A 22,848-nucleotide genomic window follows, 5' to 3' on the forward strand; every position below is an offset into this window, starting at 1 on the left:
TTTTGGCTACACTACAAATAAGATTTTCTTCACGACAGCAAAACAAGCCAACAAAACGTCATTAGGAGAGCCAAAACAGAACCGGCAAATTGGGAGGCAACATTTGCAGATCATGGAGTGAATGGCCGGAACAAAGACGCACCTTCTAGAAGTTGAAAAGCAAACGATCAATAGCCCAGCGGACAAACGGCACACAATGAGAGGCAAGCAAACGAAAACTAAACTAAGGTTCCATTTCTGACCGTCGGGCGGCACAGACCCACAGGCTAGCTGGCGTTCTCTGTGGGTGAGGCTGCACGGGCTCCTGAGGTCTCCTACGTGGTTGGTGGGGGTTAAAAATAGCAAACAGGTGTGGAAGCAAGTCTGGTAACCTCTACCAGCCTCTCAGATCCATTTTCCCTTTGGATCCAGAATCCCACTTGTGGAAATTTCTCTCTCAGATCAATTTGCAAAACTTGAGCCCTAGGAAGAAGCTGAGCTGGGGATGTACGTGGTTCCGGTTCCTGGGATACTTTACGTGGCTCTCGGCCACGCCTGCGGATCACGTGATCCGAGGGCTGACAGACACCTGAGCCTCCTTACCTGACGGAACAGTGGACCGCGGGCACCAGGCAGAGGGGTCTTTACTACAGTCAGGCCTCTCGGTGCCTGAGAGGGGGAGGGCCAGTGGAGGAGAAATGAGCTGGGAACTATACCGAGTCAGAAGGCAGTCTGTGGAAAGTGGTTCCCATCACTGGATACGTACCTTTTTTTTCCCCCGCCTTGCCCTGTGTCTTACCGATTTTAGTTGCCCGACCAGGGACAGAACAAATCCCCGCCCTCAGCAGTGACAGTGGGTGAGTCCTAACCAGTGGACCACTGGGGACATCCCGAGGACGCTGCAGATAGAGCAGACTTGATCCTATCACTGAAGTCTCATCAAAATGGAAACGCTACCCTGTTAGGAAGACACTTGCCGATTACAAGCCACAAGTACATTTTTTTCTTCTTTGGTGTTTACCGTGAAAAACAGAGTCTGTGCGAATCCCGATGCGTACAGGTTTCTACACCTGCGGCCGGGAACTAGCAGGTAGGCCTGTGTTGAATGTGCAGGCCTGATGCAGCCCAGCGAACCACAGTCAATCTGGTGCATCCTGGCAGGGTCAGACTCCACAGGTAAAGCAGGACACAGGCTACCATCAAAGTGACAAAAGAGCCTGAAGAAACAAGGTTTCAGGTGACAAAATTCTAAACCCGCTCATGATTCAACTATGTAATGTAACACAACTTGGCGGGAACGTTTCCATGCATTCCAATTCCATTGGTACCTGCCTCACCTTTAGAATAATTTGGTATGTTTTTCAGAACATTTCATCAATCAATCAAAAACTCAAACATATGGAAAAGTATCCTGGTAAAATTCAAAACCAGAAACTCAAAGAAAAGACTGGAAAAAGCTTCGAAATGTCAAAAAAAAAATTCTTGTATTACAATGAAAACTTAAAAACTTTCAATGGTCAAAATCTTAAAAGAAACCTTCCTAAATTATCAGTAATTTAAATTTTTCATTCAACCATCCTAGGGGGAAAGACTGAATGATCTTGCTATTCCTTTTTTCAGTAAAATACAACATAATTGTTACGTGCAGAAGTTATCAATTAGCTAGAGTAGGCAACCAAAAATGTAGGGAAAAGTATAAAGTTGTGGCAAGCACAGAAAAGAACTGTGGGATTTGTCTGAGTTTTGACTTGTTTGTGGTTTTTTAAGCTTTCTAAAATTTCTAAGTTATGACTTCTTTCTCACTGTAAACAATTTCGCTTTGATACTCAATTCTGTGCTATGCTTCTTGAAGAGGGTGTTCCAAATGATGAGTTTCATGTCCCACAAAAGCCGGCTCCTCCCTAGCTGGCCAAGGACGTTCGGATGGGGCAGTTCACTGGGCTATCTCTACTCCTCGTGGTCCTCGCCACCCTTGGAAGGCGCACCTTTGGGAAACCTCGTCTAGAGGGAGCCACTGCCACACCAGACCTGCCTCCCCACCTCTGATCACACCACCCTTCTTCCCCAGTCCTTTCTGCCTCAAAGACCTTCCTAAAGATCTGCCCAGAAACATCTCAAAATAGCACGAGGATGAGTCACAGAGGATCTAAATTTCTAAACAAATACATTCCACAGAATGGATAATCTCCCACTAACCCCTACCCCCCAAGGCATTTACTTCTTAAAGATTTTCCCGTATGTGGGCAGAAGAAAAGCAGGTGATTCTCCTCTAAATAAATTCAAAAAGCCAGTGACAAAAACAAAACTCCACTGGGAATTCCTTGGCAGTCCAGTGGTTAAGACTGCACCTTCACTGCAGAGTGCACAGGTTCAGTCCCCAGTCAGGGAACTGCTGCTAAGTCGCTTCAGTCGTGTCTGACTCTGTACGACCCCACCGGGCTCCCCCGTCCCTGGATCCCACATAACCTGACCCTACCCCGTGAATTAATTTACCCGTATTTTTCTCCCTCTAGTGATGTGGAATGTATATATCCTACTTCAAATATTCTAGACGTTACTTGAAGCTATTTTTTTTAAATCACACTACTAACTATATTTTTCTATTTTTCAAGATCAAAAATTAAACAGGAAGAGGAAAACGCAGGACTTTTACTTTGTCACAACCTCCCTGACTCCCCCATCACCTACTTCTTGGCTCTGTTTGAGTTCAATCCACCTTTATTATTGCTGCCATTATTACTGAATTACTGTGGAGTTTTTTTTTTTCATTACATTATCTTCTCTGGCAAGACTTATGACAACTGAATTTTGATTTGTAACCAAATCTATAATTACATACACTTACACTTATGTTTACCTGATTTCAATTCCATGTCCATTTTATTATAAAATAAATCACATTATCAATCATATTATAAATATAGACCACAACTTTCTCCTTCCTAAGTTATTCTAAGTAACCTTTTAGTAAATTGGAATATATCTTTGAAAAAGGGCCCGCCCTACCCCAAGAAAAATTCACAGCTGGTCCTATCAGGAAGATATTCAGTCCAGGCAGCAGCAGGAAAAAAAAAATCGCTCCTTAAAGCATAAGGAAATGTGCTGGCCCTCGTAATTCTTAAGTGCAAAAGCAGGGTGAGCTCCAGCAGAAGGCAGGGTGCTAGGCCTGACTTCTGTACCTTCACAGAACATCTGTTTGTTGCCCTCACAAATGAACAGCAATTAGTGTAATTATTTAATTCTTGGTTACAATCTTTCAGCCACAAAACTCTTACCCTCCACTCTATCTTCTGGCAATGGTTCAGTAAAGCCTAAAGTCATCGGGATTCTTCCTTGTTAAGTAACCTCCCCCAGCCCCCTTTCTGACTGGCTGGCTGTGCTGTATTTTATCTTTGAGATCTAAAACTTTCACAAGCACAGTTGCTCTTTCCACTAATTTCATCTTAGCAGAATGAGCCCTTTCAATACACAGAAGCAGCTGTTGTTTTTTCAGCTCAAAGATAGGTTTTTCCATTTTATCTCTGATTACTGCCTCTGTTCTGCTGGTTTGGGTCAGCTTCCTCAGGAACAACTTATTTAGATCAGAGCACTGATTAACTTGCTACATTGGAATGATGTTCTTCCTGCAAATGCATTTAGTATCATTAAGGTTTCTTCCTCTCAGCTCATTCATTTCACTTTATCTCCCTTATCTCCTCTTTAAATCACGTTATTTCAGAGTCTTCCTTGAATTTTATTTAAATTGAATTTTATTTTTTTAAAAAAAAGCACAAAGCAGATTCAACCTGAAATTGACTTACAGTTTCCATAGTTAGTCTTCCTCAAAAATTACACTTTTCCTCTGCCTCAAAAAGTCTCTCACTGTGGCTTATTTTATCCTGGCAACATGTTGCTTCTTTTGCTTTTTACTTATCATGGAACAAGGATATTCAGGTGCGATTTGCCCTCAAAACGATGGCTGGTACTGCTTAGGAAGCTGAGTTTGGTGGGCTTTTTTTTCCTTCCAGATCTAAGTCTGTGAGCTGAAGGGCCGAGGCACATCAGGTTGCATCACCCATTCTCGAGTGGTCCAGCTTCTCCATGAATCCATCGTGTTGCTTCTGTGACCTAGTTTCTGTACATCACTCTCCATCTGGCACGGCTTCTGCTCCGGAGAGTTGGGGTGCTCCCACTGCACCGGCGGGGGGGCGCGACTGTGGAGCCGGTGGACCCCCTCTAGTCTTGAGCACACTACAGCTGTCTGTGTCCTCCGGCCTCCAGCTGCTCCGAACACCAAGGCGGCGCAGGGACCCCCAACCCTGTGCCTGCGGCCTCACTCTCCCTGTTCTCCTTGCAATCGGCAGAGCCGAGAGCACATCCTCTTTCTTGCACTTCTCCTAACCCTGCACCAAGCCCTTGAGAAGCAGTCAGGAGTCAGCCCCTGGGATCTCTTCACCCTGATTTCAATTCTCACCATTCGGTTTTTCACCGATTTTTTTTCTCTTCCATCAGAACCTAGTGACCCGACGGGGAGGGGAGGCAGGAAGTCAAACCCCAGTGCTCAAGTCCCACCTTCCCTCAAGTTTCCAATGATCCTCTTCTCAAGGGTTCTAGCTTTGGAATCCCCCTCCTTTGGGAGGCAGTTACCCTCTCGATAAAAATTTTGTATTACATTTTCTCTTTCACGTTGTTTTTTCCCCATCTGTCTGGACATATTTACAAGTAAGACGCAGCTGTGCGGCTTCCTCTCACACTGGATTAGGTACCTTCCCTCCTCGACTTGCATCCTGAACGGGAAGGTTCACTGTGTTCAGTCTCTGGCAGGCTTCACTGTGGGATGAAAAGCCCCCATCACACAGCGGGGGACTAAGCTCCAGTTGGGTACTGGTACCTACTCCGGGAGCCTCCATTCTTCCCCAGAGAATTCCATCTCCATGAAGAAACGTTTGCCTTATGGCAAAGTGCTATCGCCTCAAAACAAGAAGGGAGAGGTGGGCATTCCCTGGTGGTCCAGCAGTGAGGCACTTCGACGGCTGTGGGCCTGGCTTCGACCCCTGGCCGGGAGAAGAGAAGGATCACCCCCGGGGGACGGCCTGAGTCCTCGACCACTTCCACGACCACACTCGCTCAGCCCAGGGGCGGCCCGGGAGCCCTTCTGCTCACTCTCAGCCTGCATCCGGTTTTCATCTTCTTGTTGAAAGGTTCCAACTTCTTATCTTTCAAAGGTCTGTAGAAAACTCTCCTCTGGTAAAAGGTCCCTCTCCCACTCTCTGCTGCTCTGAGTTTCCTACTGCCTCCTTTTTGAGTGTTTGCTGGGATCTCAGGGTGAACAGGGGCTTCCCAGGCGGTGCTAGTGGTAAAGACCCTGCCTGCCAACGCGGGAGACTCAAGAGATGTGGGTTCGATCCTTGAGCTGGGAAGATGCCACGGAGAAGGGCATGGCAACCCACTCCAGTACTCTCGCCTGGAGAATCCCAGGGATGGAGGAGCCTGGTCCAAAGGGTGGAAAAGAGTCGGACACGACTGAAGTGAGCTAAGGTGCACGCAGGGTGAACACAGGACAGAAGTCTGGTCTCAGGCATCCGCCGCTGGGATCGCACTTGCCAAGTCTCACCGGATCCCCACTGGGAGATTCTCTGTGCTTTCGTTAAAACATTTCAGTGCAGCTCACTCGGAAAGTCGGCTTCTTGTACCCGTATGTTGGTTTCCAGCGTAAAAATCTTCTACTGACGACGCGGTTCTGCTCTGAGGCAACCACGCAGAGCATTACAAACATTCTAAACCAAGGCTTGAGGACAGCAAGCCTTCAGTGTCGTCCTTCTTCAAATAAAAATGTCGAAAATAACTTTCAGCTTTCTCAATGGGAAGAAAACACATGCCAACTTAAAAACCTTCAAGGCAGCACACAAACCACGCTGTCAACCACGTGACAAAGGTGAGTAAAATCTCTCCAGCCAATCCAGGGCCCCCGCACTCCCAGGCAGAGCGCAGGCGTTCCAGACTGAATCATTCAGGGTGTGGATGAGCTCGGAAAATGGGATCATGCTACAGCTCGGAGGAACCTGCTCAGAGAAGGGAGCCAAACACAGACGGCCACAGCCATGGCCACGAAACGTCCAGAACAGGCAAATCCATGGCGGCAGAAGGCAGAAGAGTGGGGCTGAGTAGGGAGGCCTGTGCTAACAGAGATGGCATGCTCTTTCAGGCGATAAAAATGTTCTAAAATTACATGATGGCTGCATAACTTTGTGAATATACTAAAAACCATGAATTGTATGACTCTTAAAAGGGTGACTCTTCAGACACAGAAAACAAAGTTGCTACCAAAGAGGGGGAGTAGCAGAGAGGGATGAATGAGGACTTGGGATTAGCTGATACTAACTAGCATCTATAAAATAAACAACTAAGTCCTCCCGTAGAGCATGAGAGCCCTGTTCACCATCCTGTGATAAACCATGCTGGAAAAGGATATGAAAAAATGTGTAGTAATATATGTATAACTGAATCGCACTGCTGTATACCGGAAACACGCTGTTAATCAACTATACTTCAGTTTTTTGAAAAAGGGGAAAAAAATCAGGACACTTGAAAAAATTAAAGTTTGAAAAAAATTTTAAACCTAAACAGAATGAAAATAAAAAATAAACATTTTTAAAAGGATGACAAAATATTATGTAAATCACAGTTCAGTTTCTAAAAAAAAAAGAAGAGGTGCCGTAACACCTTCGTTGGATCGGTCACTTCAGGAGGGGGGTCTCTGGTGCTACACGGAGCAGCAGACGGATCAGTCGTCAATCTAAGACGCTACCAGACTCTTCCTTCCTTTAGCTGCTAAGTCATGCCCGGCTCTTTTGCGACCCCACGGACTGTAGCCCGCCAGGCTCCTCTGTCCATGGGGTTCTCCAGGCAAGAGAACGGGTGGGTGGCCATCCCCTCCTCCAGGGGGATCTTCCCGATTCAGGGACTGAGCCTGCATCTCTTACGTCTCCTGCGCTGGCAGGCGGGTTCTTTACCACTAAGCCACCCGGAAGTTTAAAAAAACAGCAAAAACCATGACTGAAACTGGGGCAGGACGGAGGTAGAGGAGACTGTGGGAAGTCTCTTGAAGGGTCAATAAAAAAACGCTTCTCTCAGTGGGAGGCAGAAATAGTAATTTGTGAGAACCCAGGAGACCGAACTGTCCAGCGTGTACACAGCAGGGGCCTGAGGGACCGGGCAGAGAGCTCTCCAATTTGTTAAGCAGCACCCATCTCTTGCATCCACTAAAGTGTCACGGGCTTATTTTTCTTATAAAGTTTACACAGCCTTAAGACACTCAACGGTATTTCTATGCTAAATAATAAATATATTTACTACTGATGCCTGAACCTCAGAAACGTAGAGAGATCATCTAAAAACAGAGTACAGAGTTTCAAGGACAAGTCCAGAGCCCACAGCTTAGACGGTCACCATGGAACCCCAGGACTTCTTCACAGGCCTTGCGGGTCTCAAACTGCCCCCAGACAAGACGTCTGCTACAACCAGAAGAAACCTGGGAAATCTGACTTCCGTAACATTAAAAAAAAAAAAAAAAGAAAGAAACAAAATGTTCAAGATGCACAGCATGTGAAAATCACTAGTCTTATGATTACTACAACGATCACAAAAATTATTATTTGGAAACCCATAATCCATTTTCCACTACCGGGTGAGGTTACGCGGTGGCTCATACCATAAAGAATCCACCTGCAATGCAGGAGACCTGGGTTCGATCCCTGGATCAGGAAGATGCCCTGCAGAAGGAAATGGCAACCCACTCTAGTATCCTTGCCTGGAGAATCCCATGGACAGAGGAACTTGGCGGGCTACAGTCCATAGAGTCGCAAAAGAATCGGACACGACTGAGCGACGAACACTGGCACGACAGAGCTGATCAGGGACGAGGGCTTTTACAGGAATTATGTGGAAGCGGACAAGCAAGTCTGAAATCTAATTTTACTGAACTGCTGATTCTATACTAACTTGCTGTCTGGCAAATGAGTTAAGTATGACTTCTATGGAACAGATCTAAGGAAAGAAAACACCACTCTTTCCCCGGATTGCTGCCCCCTCCATGGGAGCATGAACAGCATTTTGAGGGGTCCCTGCCCCGCTGAAAACACGTCAGCTTCGTGCTGTTCACGTGATTAAAAGGGAGGGACCGAGAGGCCTGCTGGACTCCTCACAGACAGAAGGAGCACTTCAGGGCAGGTCTGGCAGGGAGACTCCTGCAACCAGTCACTGTCTCTCGAATACTTTTACAAAGCGTCACTTTTTTTTTCCCCCCACCCTGTCCTTTCCTTTATTGAATTTTCATACAATGAGTGTGCTATGATCATCACCGGATATACTAACAACAACAGAAAAAGCTACAGCTGGATCCTGTATTAGCCTCAGCTGCAGCTCAAGTCTATAAGCGTTTGAAGCCAATAGGAAGGCGCGGAGGGAAGGAGAGAGGAAGAAAAAGACTTGTCCCTGAGAGCTGGAACGTCTGCTCTTCCTCCAACGTTCTGGCAGCAAAGACATCTCTTCTGTGTTATGTAAATAGTTTGTCTTACTAAGTTTTCCAATTCTAAAGCTCGTCTCTTTGTGAAACCAGGGCCAAATATTAAAACAAACTCCTCAGTATGTTAAGCCAGATAACTAATCACCTCCATATGGGGGTGGGCTAACCAACCACTGTGCGCATTGGTTCCAAGTCCGCCCAGGCGCATACTCCACTGACATCTGAGCCGGTTAGTAACTCCTTTTGGTTACCAATCTGATCCACATTTACCAAAGAACAAGAAAAATGAATGTGGCTTTGACCTTGAATCAAGCACATGACTTTAACATATAGTTCTTTAAACGACATGAAAGAAACCAAAGCATTCCTCTCTTCTGTTTATATATATGTCATCTAGACTACAGGATACAAATAACGGTATTAGGCAACCAGCCTGGACTCTTAAAAAGTCACTGTAAAAAACAAAAAAGTTGTTTGTTTGTTTTTAAGACTGAGGAGACAGAACTAAATATAAAGTGTAAACCCTGACGGGAACCTGGATAGGTAAGAAAAATAGCTATAAAAGGCAACGTGGGAGCAAACTGGGGAGAGCAGGATTTGAGTGGCATGTGAAAGCATAGTGCGGACTTACTGCTGGGTCCCTTAAGTGCGGCAACGGTTGTGGTTAAGTAGGAGACTGTCCTCGGGAGATGAATGCTGTTGAGTGTTCAGGAATAAAGTGTTATTCACATGTGTATTCACATTATACATACCTTCCTTTCAGATGGGCTAGCCAAAAAAAAAAAAAAGGAGTATTAACAGTGTTAAAAGATAAGGCAAACGTGGCAAATGCCAGCAATGAGGTTAACATACATGGATACTGACAACACTACTTCAACTTTTCTGCAGACTCAAAGGGTTTTAAAATACCAACTTGAGAGAGAAAAGAAACAATAAAGTGTACTGCCAATCACCGGTTATTCCTAAGCCCAAACCCACAGGATCCGCCCCTCTGCCCTGCTGTGAACGTAAATGGGGGCAAGGGGCGGGCCTCTCTGCTGACTAATGGCTTTAAATGCCTACTGATTGGGATTTTTGATTAATTTTTCAGGACATAATTTCACATGGGCTTTTTCATGTCCATTTTACATATGAGAAGACTGAGACTTAAGGAGATTAAGTAATCGACACAAAGCCTCAAGGCTGGAGGTACCACAGCTGCAGATATTTGCTTAAAAATGTCAACAGCAAATAACCGGTTCAAATGTTTAAACAAACCTCCCTACTAGACTCAGATTCTCAGAACAAACCACTGATGCCACGGTTGACTATCTTCTGCCTTAAACTGGGGAAACTGTCAGAAACATCTTTCAGTGGCTGACCTGATGGAGCAAATGGGCAAACCCTGGACTCTTAATGCCCAGATTTCACAAGGGAGAAGGGGGCCTCTCCAATCCCCTGGGACTGAGGTTATCAGTGCAGGAGCGGTTGCGTGGTTCATCCCAACACAGCCGGCCAGGAGGAAGCATGGCCAAGGACAAGGAAGGCCACCCGCCACAGCGCTGAATCACCCCACAGCACCCTGATTCCAATAAATGGATAAGAGTAATGGTCTCTGGATGGATGATGGATGAGGGGTGGGGGAGTGTAGGGACACTAGGGAACAAGAGCTTCAATAAAACAAGCAAAAACTGCCTCAAAATGAAGGGTTTATACTAAAAGAATCCTCTCCAGCACTTGGGGAAGGTGATCAGGTTAGCTTTTACCACCGGAGCTTGGTCTTTCATCTCTAGTGAACGCTGGATGGGCCCTGGCTGTCAATTTACAGCTCTTTTAATTAAGGAAATGGTTCTCCTGTCAAATCTGTTCCTGAAATTCCCAGTCGCCAATCTGTTTGATTGCTAAAACCAAGAAAAAACTGCCCAAGCCAAGCTCATGAGATTAGAGAAGCTTCTGGGCGTTCCCTCTCCGAAGGGACACAGCTGCGGCCAGCAACCACCCACCCGGAGGGCAGTGGGCCGGGCGCACCCCTGACTCAGGGCTCCTGGGCAGGCCTGCCGCAGATCTCCAGGCATTGGAAGGACTAGGTGAAGCAGACTTTCCTCTCAAGGGTGCAATGCTTTTTACCCTACCCCCAGATTTTCACAAACCCCTGGAAAAGAGAACGGCACCCCACTCCAGTATTCCTGCCTGGAGAACGCCATGGACAGAGGAGCCTGGAGGGCTATAGTCCGTGGGGCTGCAGAGTCGGACACGACTGAGCGACTGACACACACGCACAAATTTTCACCAACAGAAAAGGGAGATAGAATTTCGAATGGAGAAGCAGCCAGAACACTTCTGAGAGGCTTTCTCAGCGCTACACGTGGGCGAGCCTGCTCTGTGCAGAAGCCGTGACACAGGCCTCAGATGGCCCCCCCCGGGGGGGTGCAGAAGGGAGGCCCCCGCAGGGCCCAGAGACTGAAATCCTGAAGCCAAGCACCTCAGCGCTGACAGAAGCAGAGCCCCTGGGGAAGCATCTTGGCTTATGTTCTTTCCAGATTAAAAAATAGTAATAATAATCATGTTGTGCACGTCCGGCCAAAGAACCGGGCATCTGGGAGGCAGAACCACCACGGGGGCTGCCAGATGGGCGTGGGACCCGCACGCGCTCCCTCGGGCTGCCCCGCCGGCAGGAATGTTCTCCTGAGCAAGATTCAGAGCCCCTCAGGACCAGTCTGACCCGAGGAAGGAGGGAAGAAGGCATGTGACTTTGTGTCAAAAACATCACAGTAACCGTCTGACGGGCACAGAGCTTAATTGCGATTTTCAATGAAAAGGCTCAAGCTCCAGAAACGGCGCATCTTGGGGGAGCCCACGGCAGACACTCGGTGATTCCTGGGGACAGGCAATGTTTCAGAAGAACACTCACCCGACATTAATATTCCTGTTGCGCAGGCGATGAAAGGCATCATTTTATTCTCAAGACGGTTCTCACCCTCTGAGTGCATCACACACTGCATCAAAGTCTGTGGCCACTTGTCCTCCCACACTCGGGAAATACAGCCTCATCGTGTGAACAGGCCAAACATTGAAAAGTCACTGAAATCCTCCCGTTTTCCCATACTCTAACACACACAGAAATGAACTCATCTGCCTGTCTCAATTCAAAAAAATTTTAATCTAATTACTGCAACTTGGAAAAGGACATTCTTGATCGCTTTATTTCCTCTCTGAAGAGCTCAAAGGAAGTCCTGTCTTCTAACAGAATATTAAATGGCCGATGCCTGCCGCTTCTGACTGCTGTGTTTAAAAAAAAAAAAAAAAAATCCTTCTGTGTTAAAATAAATGTAGTCATAAGGATGTGCCAAATGAAACTGTTAATGGATTTACGAGCATGTGAAAATAGATTTTGTTTTATTCAATGTAGGAGAAAAGTGTTCATCTCAGAAAGAAAGTATAACCTAGCCCAGTTCTTAAAGGGATAAATATATATACCCAGCGAACACGCGTGGGAGAGAGATGAGGTTTCCCCTGGGCCCTCAGTGGCCAAGACAAGATCCTTACTCTTGATAAATAAGAGAATGAAACTCGCCTGCTGCTCCAGCCAGCATCAGGCGACCTTTCGGCCCCTGGCTCCGCCACCTCTCCACAGCCCAAAACAAGGCAGGTATTTACAGTCCCACGAGACGGGACACGTGGAGACAGGAGGGGAGAGGGCCCTCCTGGGTGGATGGGACCCAGCAACTCCACCAAGAGCCCGGCAGACCATCCTCAGCCTGAGGGCCTGGAACTGAACAGATTTGAGGGGTACCGTGAATACAGGTTGGCCACCACCTGGGCCCGACAAAGGCCACAGCAAGAGGAGGAACTGTTTCCTCCTTGAGTATTCCTCCAAGAAGGAAAACAGTCTCCCCAAAAGTCCCCCTGCCAACTGCCCCTCACAGCTCATGCTGAACTTGGCTTCTATATCCTTCCTTCAGTAAGGAAAACGGGATTACCTTTACCGGTTTAGACGGCTTAAGCAAATCAGGGTTGTTAAGCAAGGAAGAAAGGGAGGATTTACTTGGGATACAGAGCGAAATGGGCTGCTACAGACTCCAACTCCGCCCTGCAGACGGCCAGCCTGCACGCGGTGGGCAGCAGAGAAACAACCCAGTTGACCTGCCCTTCCCCTGCTGCCCCAAAATGTCTAGGTCCTGTTTTCTGGTTTAAAATCAAGGGTTGTTATTTAAAAGTTACATGTTACAGAAAGCAAAAATTTTTTAAATACTTTCAAAAGCCTATGTGGCCACCCTAGCACTAAATCAACTAGAGAAACAGCTAAACAGTGACTGCTTTAATGAAGCCTCACATTATCAAATTGTGGTTTTAAAGAACTTCCAGAATGTAAAATAAATGCAACCCAGATGTTCTCTGAAAAAAAAAAAAAAAATGAAAACAAGATTGTTTTTACTTCATAGCAACCAAATAGGTCAACCCATTTCCTCCTTCATAGAATTCTCAGAGGACCACAAACTCCACTTGAAGAGCATACGTTTCATATGCATCTGTCCAGAGAAAAAGGAAGCTCTGCCGTCCAAGATAAACGGAGGATATTATATGTTCCCATGAAAGTGAATTTGAAAAATGCAGTAAGACTGTGTCTACATGTTGCCAAACATCTGGATGAAAACCGGAAAAAAAAAAATCGCTATTAGCCAGATATTGGGAAATACTTTCCAATTATCATTAAAATGCCCAGTTTTATAGCAAACTGCCATTTTTTATAGCAAACTGCCATTTTTGTTAATTACAGGAATAAGTTGCTCAAAGAAGAGAACAATAATTTTTAAAAATTACCCTGCTATGAGTTTAAGACAGGAACTTATTTCTCACTATTTGAACAGTGATCCTGGTGACATTAAGTCAGCAAAAAGAGTAAATTTGCTCTAGCAAAGTAAATCACAAAATATTCTTAGCCAACTGAATTGACTCAGGTGAGTCTTTTCTAATATTTACAGAAAACTGAAAGACATTAACCCAAAATAAATACTTGCTGAATTGTCTCCAGTCACATTACAAAACACAACAGGACCTCATGTCGGTTCTATCATGTCGACTGGGAGGCTGACATTAACTGTAAAAAGTCAACAAGCTTGATTAACTTCAAAATCAGGATGGAGGGTGGTTAAGTCTTAACCCAGTGGTTAAGATTCCACGCTTCCACCTCAAGGGGTGTGAGTTCAATCCCTGGTCAGGGAACCAGGATCCCACGGGCCACATGGCCAAGGGGAAAAAAAAAAAATCAGGCTGGAGAATCATGTATTTTTCTACTCTCATTTAAATGATTTACTGTTTCCCCACAAGTTTGAAATATTTAATATGCTTCATGCAGCTTTTGGGATACTATGGTAAAATCTGTTTTTTCATTTCACTTCACTTCAGAAGTTTTAACAATCCTCTATTACAAACTGATAAACCTGCATCCTGAAGGATGTGCCAATAACTTTAAGTAAACAATTTCTCTCTCCCAAAGTTATTTATAATAAGAATGGTAGTGCGCAAACAGCGTTACTACTCTAACTCGCCTGATGGATTACTCCTGGTCCTCTGTCAGCAGGATTTACTTGAGAAATGCTTACCTTTCTCATCCTAAGCTCCCCTCCCTTCTGTTCTCATCACACAGCAAACTTCTAGGAAGGGCCACAGCCCAGGCTACTCCTCCATGAGGTAAAATCTCTCCCGTTCACTTTTAGCCCTCTCCGGTCTAAAGTTATCAAACCCTGTAGACACGTGCCCACTCTCATTTCAGCCCACCTCTCATTCAGGCCTGGGCTCCCCTGGTGGCTCAGACGGTGAAGCGTCTGCCTGCAATGCGGGAGAATGGCGCTCGATCCCTGGTCGGGAAGATCCCCTGGAGAAGGAGACGGCAACCCACTCCAGTACTCTTGCCTGGAAAACTCCACGGACAGAGAAGCCTGGGAGACGGCAGCCCATGGGGTCGCAGAGTCGGACAAGCGACAGGGCGCCTTCACTGCACTTCAGCCAGCGCAGCTGGCCACTCACTGCTTCTGCTGCAAGCGCCCCCTGCAACTCCACGCGGCCTTCAGGCTGCACCTGACTTCGCTGGCTACTCTTTCTCGGCCTCCTGTACTGGGCTGTCTGCAGTCCTGGGATTTTCCTTCTCTCTCAACTCTCTCTAAGTGATCTCACTCATCCATTCCCATGAATTAAAATGAGTTTAAATCTTCCTAGCAGACTACACAGCCAAGCATCTTCTTACCATCTCTACCAGGACAGCTCAACAAACAGGTCCGATTTTAAACACCAAAACGGAACTCCTGAGACTCTGTTTCCAGTAAAACCTGACCAGCTTGTTGCAGACAACCCTTCTGCCAAAAAAACAACTAAAAAAGCTGAGTACATTGTAAGAACTAACTGTGTGAAGGTATCGACGACCTAGGAGGCCAGGATCCCACAGAGAAGGTGCAGCTTCCTCCTCAAGACACTTGCCAATTCAGGCAGAGAGTGACAGGCCAAGAAGCTAGGCAGAGACAAGCAGTTGAGAATCTGAGGTCAGCAGAATCTCCAGCAGTCCGATGGGACTGGGAGACCAAATTAGAACTCAGGGGCTGCCAAGCAGAAGAGGCGCTGGTAAACACCCCAAGCCTGCAGCTGGAACCCCAGAAGAGCCATGCCCTAGGAGAGGGTTAACCACAGGGGGACCGACCCTCACGGTTCCAAAGTGGTATTTCCCTATCCTAACTGCCCGCCAGAAGACTCTCTAGAGGAGGACAAGTCTCAAACTACCCCTACCATTTTTCATACCCATCATCCAGAATTTAATTAGAGCTTAACAGGCAATCTAGAATCTCACAGGATGCCCAAATGTTTATCAGATGCCTATAACTGATTAATACAGAAAGTCACTGACAAGATGAAAAGTTTTTCATAGAAAACTGGTATCTAAAAAAAAAAACTCAAGAACACTGAAAAGGGCAATGACTGAAATTAAGAATTTAACACAAATCAGACAGAGATGAAGAAAGGATTAATGCACTGGAATGTAGGTCAGGAGAAAATTACGCAGAGTGAAGCATGGAGAGATCAAAAGGATGAAGAACAGGAGACACGTCAAAGAGACATAAGGACATGATGAGGTAATTACTGTCCCAGAGGAGGAGAGACAGGACATACAGCCAAAATAATAAACGAGGAGACAGACGCTAAGACTTCTCCAAATCTAATTTAAGGGTAAGTCATGTCACTGCCCTACCAAAAAGAAGAACCACCACCGATTCCAATCAGGACCAATTCCAAGAAAACCCTCTCTGGACACTGCACGAAAACCTGACACAACTAAGAACCAAAGGCAGAGAGAAAAATCTTAAAAAGCAGCCCAAGGGGAGGGGAGAGACACGCCACCCTCAACAAAGCAAGCCTGATACAGCCGACTGCTCAACAGAAGCGACGGGAGGCAGAAAGCAATGACTCGACCCACCAAAGCATGGCCAGGAATTAACCAGCTAACACACAACTGCATACCCAGAGAAACTGTCCTTCAGAGCAAAATAATGACACCTTGGACCAAAGGAAAAAAGAAACAAGTGGACCCTCCAAACAGTTTTCTCTCAAGACTTGCCCTTCTCGTGAAGCTGCAGCACCACCTTCGGTCACAGGAGCCGGAAGCCGAGGGGTCCCCTTTGGCTTCTGCAGTTTCTTCTCCTTTAACCTCCAAGCTGTCAGCACCTTTTTCTGATTCTCCAAAATACATCTAGCAAAGCCATGCAGACTAAAACAAGACATCCTTTCTTACCCAGGAGACGGCAAGACATTTTAAAAGTCTCACTAACGGCAAGAGTTGATTAGAATACTGATAATACGCCTAGTGAGAAAGGAACCTGCCAACATCTGGGGAAACAGAGAGCATACCTATAACCCACAGCTGCGATACTTGCGAGGAACTTTCACACGCTCGTAAATGGAGATGAGCGCCCCCTTGGTGCTGTTTGTAACGATACAAACCCAAGGTGACAGACAATCCAAGTGCAGGCTGAGAGAGAGAACACGTAAACAGGGTCTCTATGTAACAGCGTGGATCGCCTCTAACTGGAGCTGCAGAACACTGCACGCAGCACAATGACATTTTTGATAGTTTTTAAACCAAAAAACAGATCCACGCATTGCTTGTGGGCACACACACATACGTGTTCAAGCGTGAGAACCATTCCGGGGGGGCCCACATCACATTCATCATGGTTGCCTCGAGGAAGTACAAAAGGCAGGCAGGGAGCCACAGCTGCTCGACAAAAGCGAGTTCCACTCGCTCAGCTCATGAACAAGTATTTCCTGGTGGCCTGTTACACACAGTGGCCCAGGTCTTGGAGACACAGTGGCGGATAAAGGCAGACCACAGTCCTGCCTTCACAGAACTCACCTTCTAAGAAAGAAGACGCCAGCTAGGAACAGGACGGGAGCAGGTGAGGAATGATAGAAGCCAAGCAGGAAAAAGAAGGCTGCGAAAGGGGGCAGGGAGATGCCGCTTACCACAGGCGGGTCGAGGAAGACCTCTGCGGAAAGGAGACACGGGAACAGAAGCTGGAAGGAAGGAAGCCAGGGCGTGCCCAGCCATCCAAGGGGAGACCATGAGGGAAGAGCAGGGGCTGGGGGCGCTCGGAACAGCCAGGAGACCGGCAAGGGGACACAAGTGAGGGGACGCGTCCATGGTGGAGAGAGGGCAAGGTCAGGCCAAGATAAGAGTAGTCTTTATGTTTTTAAAGGGTTATCAGCAATTCCCAGGTGACTCAGTGGTAAAGAATCGCCTGCCAGGCAGAGATGCAGGTTCGATCCCTGGGTGGGAAGGATCCCCTGGGGAAGGGAACGGCCAATCCACTCCATTATTCCTGCCTGGGAAATCCCACGGACAGAGGAGCCTGGTGGGCTACAGTCTATGGCACCACAGAGAGTCAGACACGACAACCACCACCAGGGCTACCAAGGAGAGTTCTCGAGAGCCCGTGTGTGGTGCACACAGCTGCAAACGCCTCCGGTCGGGCCTCCTGGAGGAAAAGCGTGCAGCCGCCCGACGAGGGCTCGGGCACCCCTGACCGCAGGTCCTGGATGCAGGCAGCAAAGGGCTCTGGGATAACCGAGGACAGCGCGGACGTGGAGAGGAGTGACACGGCCTCTGGCTGCCGGACGCCAAGGACAGCATCAGGGAGGACGGAGCACTAAGGGAGGGCTAAGGCAGCAGAAGGGGAGGCCGGCGCCGCGACCCTGCCCGAGCGACCAAGGCACGGCGCTGCCACGCCAGGAGGTGAGACACGCGCCTGAAATGCCATCCTTGTGTTTTGTAAAGACCTGGAATCGGGCCACAGGACACGGAACGCCTACTACCTGAACCCCGGGGGACGGGAACACAAGCGTCACTGCTTTCTGTGCGTCGCCTTCACTCCTGCCGCACGACCCGCCTCACCTCACCTGGGGCCGGGCCCTGGTCCTCGCTGTCCATCCTCTCCTCCAGCACAGGGCAGTGTCCAGCGGTGAAGGGCAAGGCCTCTGGAACCAGCACGCCAGGGTTCGAGGCCCGGCTCCACCACTTGCTAGCTGCGGCAGCTGAACCAGGTTACCTGGCTTCCCTGTGCCTCCACGGTTTCCCTTTTCATCCATAAACGGTGCTGACGTTAAGTCCCTACCAGGTTTATTGCGCAACATAAATAGGTTAAGATCCGTAAGCAGGCAGGGCAGAACCGGACACGGAAGCCATTCTGTAAACATTAGCTACAATTATTTAAACATAAATCAAATGTCATTCCCCAGGTTGAAACCCTTCGTTGGCTTCATGCACTTAAAATAAAATGTGAATTCCTTACCTACTCTAACTGCCAGACACATCCCAGTTCCCTCTCTGCTCACACCACACAGGGCAGCTTTGGGCCCTCTGCTGGCCAGGCCCTGGACCCCTTCAGGCCACCCCTAAAAGAGTTTTCTCCCCAGGAGGCCGCCTGCCCCTACGCCACCCACCCCACCGACCTGCTCCTGCCCCCAGCCCGCTCACCCCCAACCTCTCACCCCTCCTACACTTCCTTTCACACATCAGCATAATCTGCAAGGACTTGATACATCTGTTTACATTTTTCACCAGTCTCCCATCTAAACAAAAGTCTCAGGAATGCAAGAAATTCAGCTGCTTTACTCATCATATTCACCCTTTCGCACAGGACCGGGCAGTGGCAGGGACAGTATCGATGTCTGCGGAATAACTGTTCTAGTACCGTGAAGGCACCCATCGAGCCACTTTTGAAGCATTCAAAAGAAAGCGGTTAATTTCTTATGCATAGGCTGAAAAACAAATGATGTATTCCACAACTTTCTACATGCTATCCTGACATTTTAATATAGCAAAACTCTACAAGATATTGAAGCATTATGTGGTACACCTGAAACTAATGTAACATTGTATGGAAACAACTATGTTTCCACTGCAAAATTTCTCTCAACAAAGGGTGTTTCCTTACCAGTGTACTATTTTTCTGTGAAACTGGTTTCCAGTTTGGGAAACAATGGAGATGGACAAGCCTTTTTTTGAACCGCAAAAACTAAAAAGGCACGGAGAGAGGTTTCGGTTTCCCTGCCTCCATCAGCCTCCCCACCAGGTAACCACTGTTAGGAGTTCCCTGTTGAGCCTTCCTGAGAATTTTCATGCAAGCACTTCCTTTCTGCCCCCTTTTTGAAAACGGAAATGGTAACAAACAATGCACATTTGCTTACACTTTGCTTTTATAACTTAGCAAAACGTTCGGAAGTCTTTGCCCATCGGTTCCTAAGGAACCTCCTCAATCCTTTCTACAGCCTCACATCTTCACTTGCCATCTGGGTATACAACCTGCAACACACACTCAGGTTATTCCCTATCTTTTACTATTACAAGCCACACAGTGAATAATCCTGTATCTCACACATGTAAAAACACATGTTAAATTCCTGAACCCGCATTGCTGCCTCCAAGGATATGTGTGTGCATGCTCAGTGACCCCATGGACTGTAGCCCTCCAGGGTCCTCTGTCCATGGGATTCTTCAGGCAAAAATACTGGAGTGGGTTGCCATTTCCTCCTCCACGGGGTTTTCCCGACCCGGGGATTGAACCCGCATCTCCTGCGCTGGCAGGCAGGTTCTTCACCACAGTGGTAAGCTGATGCATCTCTTTTGGGCCCACCCAGAGAAAACCTCTAAGGAGCTGAAGGAGAGGGAATTTAAAACAGGGGGTTGGTTACACGTGTGACAGAAAAGCCAAGGATCATACAGGAAATAGTGAGACGATGCAGAGATCAGCAAGAGGAACAAGCGGCCAGCATCTTTGCACTGGAGGGTCAGAGGAAGGATGGCTTTCCAGCTCAGGGGTCAATAGGCAGCAGCTGGAGCCAAAAGCAGACCAGCCGCTGGACACAGGGCCGGAGGCAGAAGGAGAGGGCGGATGATAACCGGGCGCCTCCCTGGGCTCCCGCCATCGCGTCACCCACCGGCGCCTCCTACCGGCCAAACCGCGCCCGAGGAGATGAGCCCCGCGGCGGAGCGCAGGCCAAGCGATGGGTCCACACCCACCAAACCCTGGCCGGCGCTGCCCCCTTAAGAGCGGAACCTGATGGATACTCTGGCCCACAGATGGTTTCAGGTGTGGGGGTTATCGCTCGTCTGACAAGCGGAATCCGGGATCTCAACCTGGTCTTAATTTATGTGAGTTTTATTGAAGGAGGTGGAGCAGCTATTCCCCTAAAGCGCAAATCTCACTCCTATGTACAGCGGCTGCGGGGCGGGGCGGGCGTGGGGGGCTGGGAGAGCGAGAGGCAAGCCCAGGAAAGTTCTTCACTTCATCTGCCACAGATGGTCCACGCAGGAAGTTCAATCAGACGGTTCCCAAACTGAGCCTTAGGACGGTGGCAACCAGCCAGACGAGCCAGGCACCTTCCAAATACAGACGCGTCTCAAGAACTGGTCGAGAACTGAAAGGCAACAGGGCCCCCAAAGGAATCAAAAATACCTTAATGCACTCAACGCACGGTTATAAATAACAACGTGCTCTTGTTTTCCAGTACCCCCTACCTGTTCCTCCTTAGAAGGGCCTTCCAGCCATTCCCACCACATCCTCTCTCCTTATCCTGCGTTTAAAGAACAAATAATGCCTTGGAGGAAAACTTCAATGATCCAAACAGCAAGCAGGAGTCTCCTGTGAAGTCTCCTAACTCGACCAAGATATTAGCAAAGAAGATATTTTAAATCCTTTTCCCTCTGGCGTGACTACTGTTTGAATAGATTATTTACCCTCTCTTGTAAACAAGCTGAAACTGACTTCCCCATATACAGTTCAAAGTTCTGTACTACACTCTTAAAAATAGGCCAAAAAAAAAACTTACGTTTGCAAATGACTGGCACGAGAAATTATTCTCTTACAAAGAGCTGAACTTCAGTTTTAAAAACAAGAATTTTAAAGCGAAGCAATTTTTTTTAGAAATCTAAATGGTGATTAAAAAAACTAGCGAACTGTAAAGAGTTATGTTAACTTCAAAACCCCCATCAATACAATTAAATATAAGCATACCAAATTTATATAATAATCACTGTATAATGACTTAAGATTTCCATTTACTCAAAAACATATTCATCCTAAGAATGCCGAACATATTTTAAAAGTGCCTTTCGTAAAGCAAGGAAAAAAGATTTTATAAACTGCACCAATACCTGTTAATGCTACAGGGACATTTAGATAATAAGTATCACTGTTGACTGTTTCAGTGAAGTGAATCAAATGACACATACATTAAAAACAATCATAGCCCTTTTCCCACTGCAGGGTAAATTTTTAATAAGATTTTCCCCAAATTTGAAAGTGATATATACCATTCCATAAACTTGGAGAATAAAAACTGGGAAAATAAAACATCTGTATATCAGTTTTTACATTATTTAGACCATAATATATAAGACTGCTTATTTTTTACGCTTGTGAAATATTTCATTCAAAAATGTCCCATAATTTACTTCACCAATCTATTGGGCACAGCAATTTCCAATTCTGTATTATGAATAGTGTTAATGCAAGCCCCCTGTATGAGATATTTTTCTGATATGTCAAGACTGTATCCCCAGAAAGAGCTACGTTAATAGCAAGTCTTGAGACTTTTGAGATGTAATACTATCCTTTGCTCTAGTCTTCAAGATCTAAACTGGCTTCCTATTTTACAAACATGTATACCTGCTGTGACCTTCAAGTTTTCTTCATTTCTTGATTCACAGAATCTGAAACACCTTCGAATGAAATCGCCAAGCCAGCATGCTCCCTGTACCCGAATGCCAAACGTTTAAGTATTACAGTGGATCAGTCTTCATTTTCGAAGGAGGAGCTGCTTGTCTGCCTGTACCGTTACCGCAGCTGTGACAGGCAGGAAGCAGGGCGTCCAGGGAGAATCCATCTCTTGGACGCTTTAGACAGCAGTCTGGCTGGAGGAGGGTGCGCACCTGGGCTCCTTCTTCCCGCAGAACTTTCCATCATAAACAACACAGCCACTCGGTGCCACAGTGCTACCCCTAGCTTCAACTAGGAGAAGTGAACTCCGCAAATGCCAGGGCTCGGGCCAACTTCCCACCCTCCCAGTCCCACCGGCTTACTGCGAGGCAAACATCTCCCCCTGGAGCATCACTTAAATTCTAGAAAGCACCTTGATTAACTACTTCATCCGGAAGCGTTCAATACTGCTGATTCTTACAGGCAGCTGCTCCGGCAGCCTGTAATTAAGAATTTTTTTTTTCTTTTCCCCAAACGCTCCCTTATTACAAGAGATTCTGATGATTCCGTCTGTCAGCATTTAGGAGATGTTTAGCAAAAACACACACAGAGAGATCCTTAACTTCCAGTGTTCCTATAAAAAAACAGGCGTATTAACCCTTTGTGTCCCAAGCCAACGACTCACTCCATCCATAGACATTATGCGGACGCCTTATTCGGTTTGAAAGGCGTAATTCGCAGCATGACACGACAGGAATCTGTATTCCACTAAATAATTTACAGTCAACGTGAATCTTCCAGCAAGAGATGACTGAGCGTCGGACGGACAGCCTGGTTCTCTCTGGTCCCACCTGCGGGCGGGCAGCAGTTCCCGACTCCGACCCTCGTCTCCTCTGACTTTTTACTTATTATTTTCGGCTGACTCCGTCACGTTCCCTTACTTTCTAACACGCGTGTGCCCTCGCTGCCCCCTCCTCACTTAAACGACCCCCGTGACCACTTGGGACCTAAAGCCAAGAAAACTGTCACGATGCTCAACCTTCTCTCCGCGGCCGCCCTTCCTGGACCCGGGGTATCCCCAATTCCAAACTTTGCCCTCCCGGTTTCCCGGGGTCCCCCCTGGCAACCCGCACCACCTGGGGAAGA

At 47.2% G+C, this 22,848-nt stretch overlaps 1 protein-coding gene across 1 annotated transcript in view; it reads right to left on the reverse strand.

The window, feature by feature from the left end:
- Positions 1 to 22,848, reverse strand: part of CYTH3 (cytohesin 3) — a 68,933-nt gene that overhangs the window by 45,524 nt on the left and 561 nt on the right. The window lies entirely within an intron of this gene.

This window comes from Capra hircus, chromosome 25 (genome assembly GCF_001704415.2).
Source record: "Capra hircus breed San Clemente chromosome 25, ASM170441v1, whole genome shotgun sequence".
Classification (NCBI taxonomy): domain Eukaryota; kingdom Metazoa; phylum Chordata; class Mammalia; order Artiodactyla; family Bovidae; genus Capra; species Capra hircus.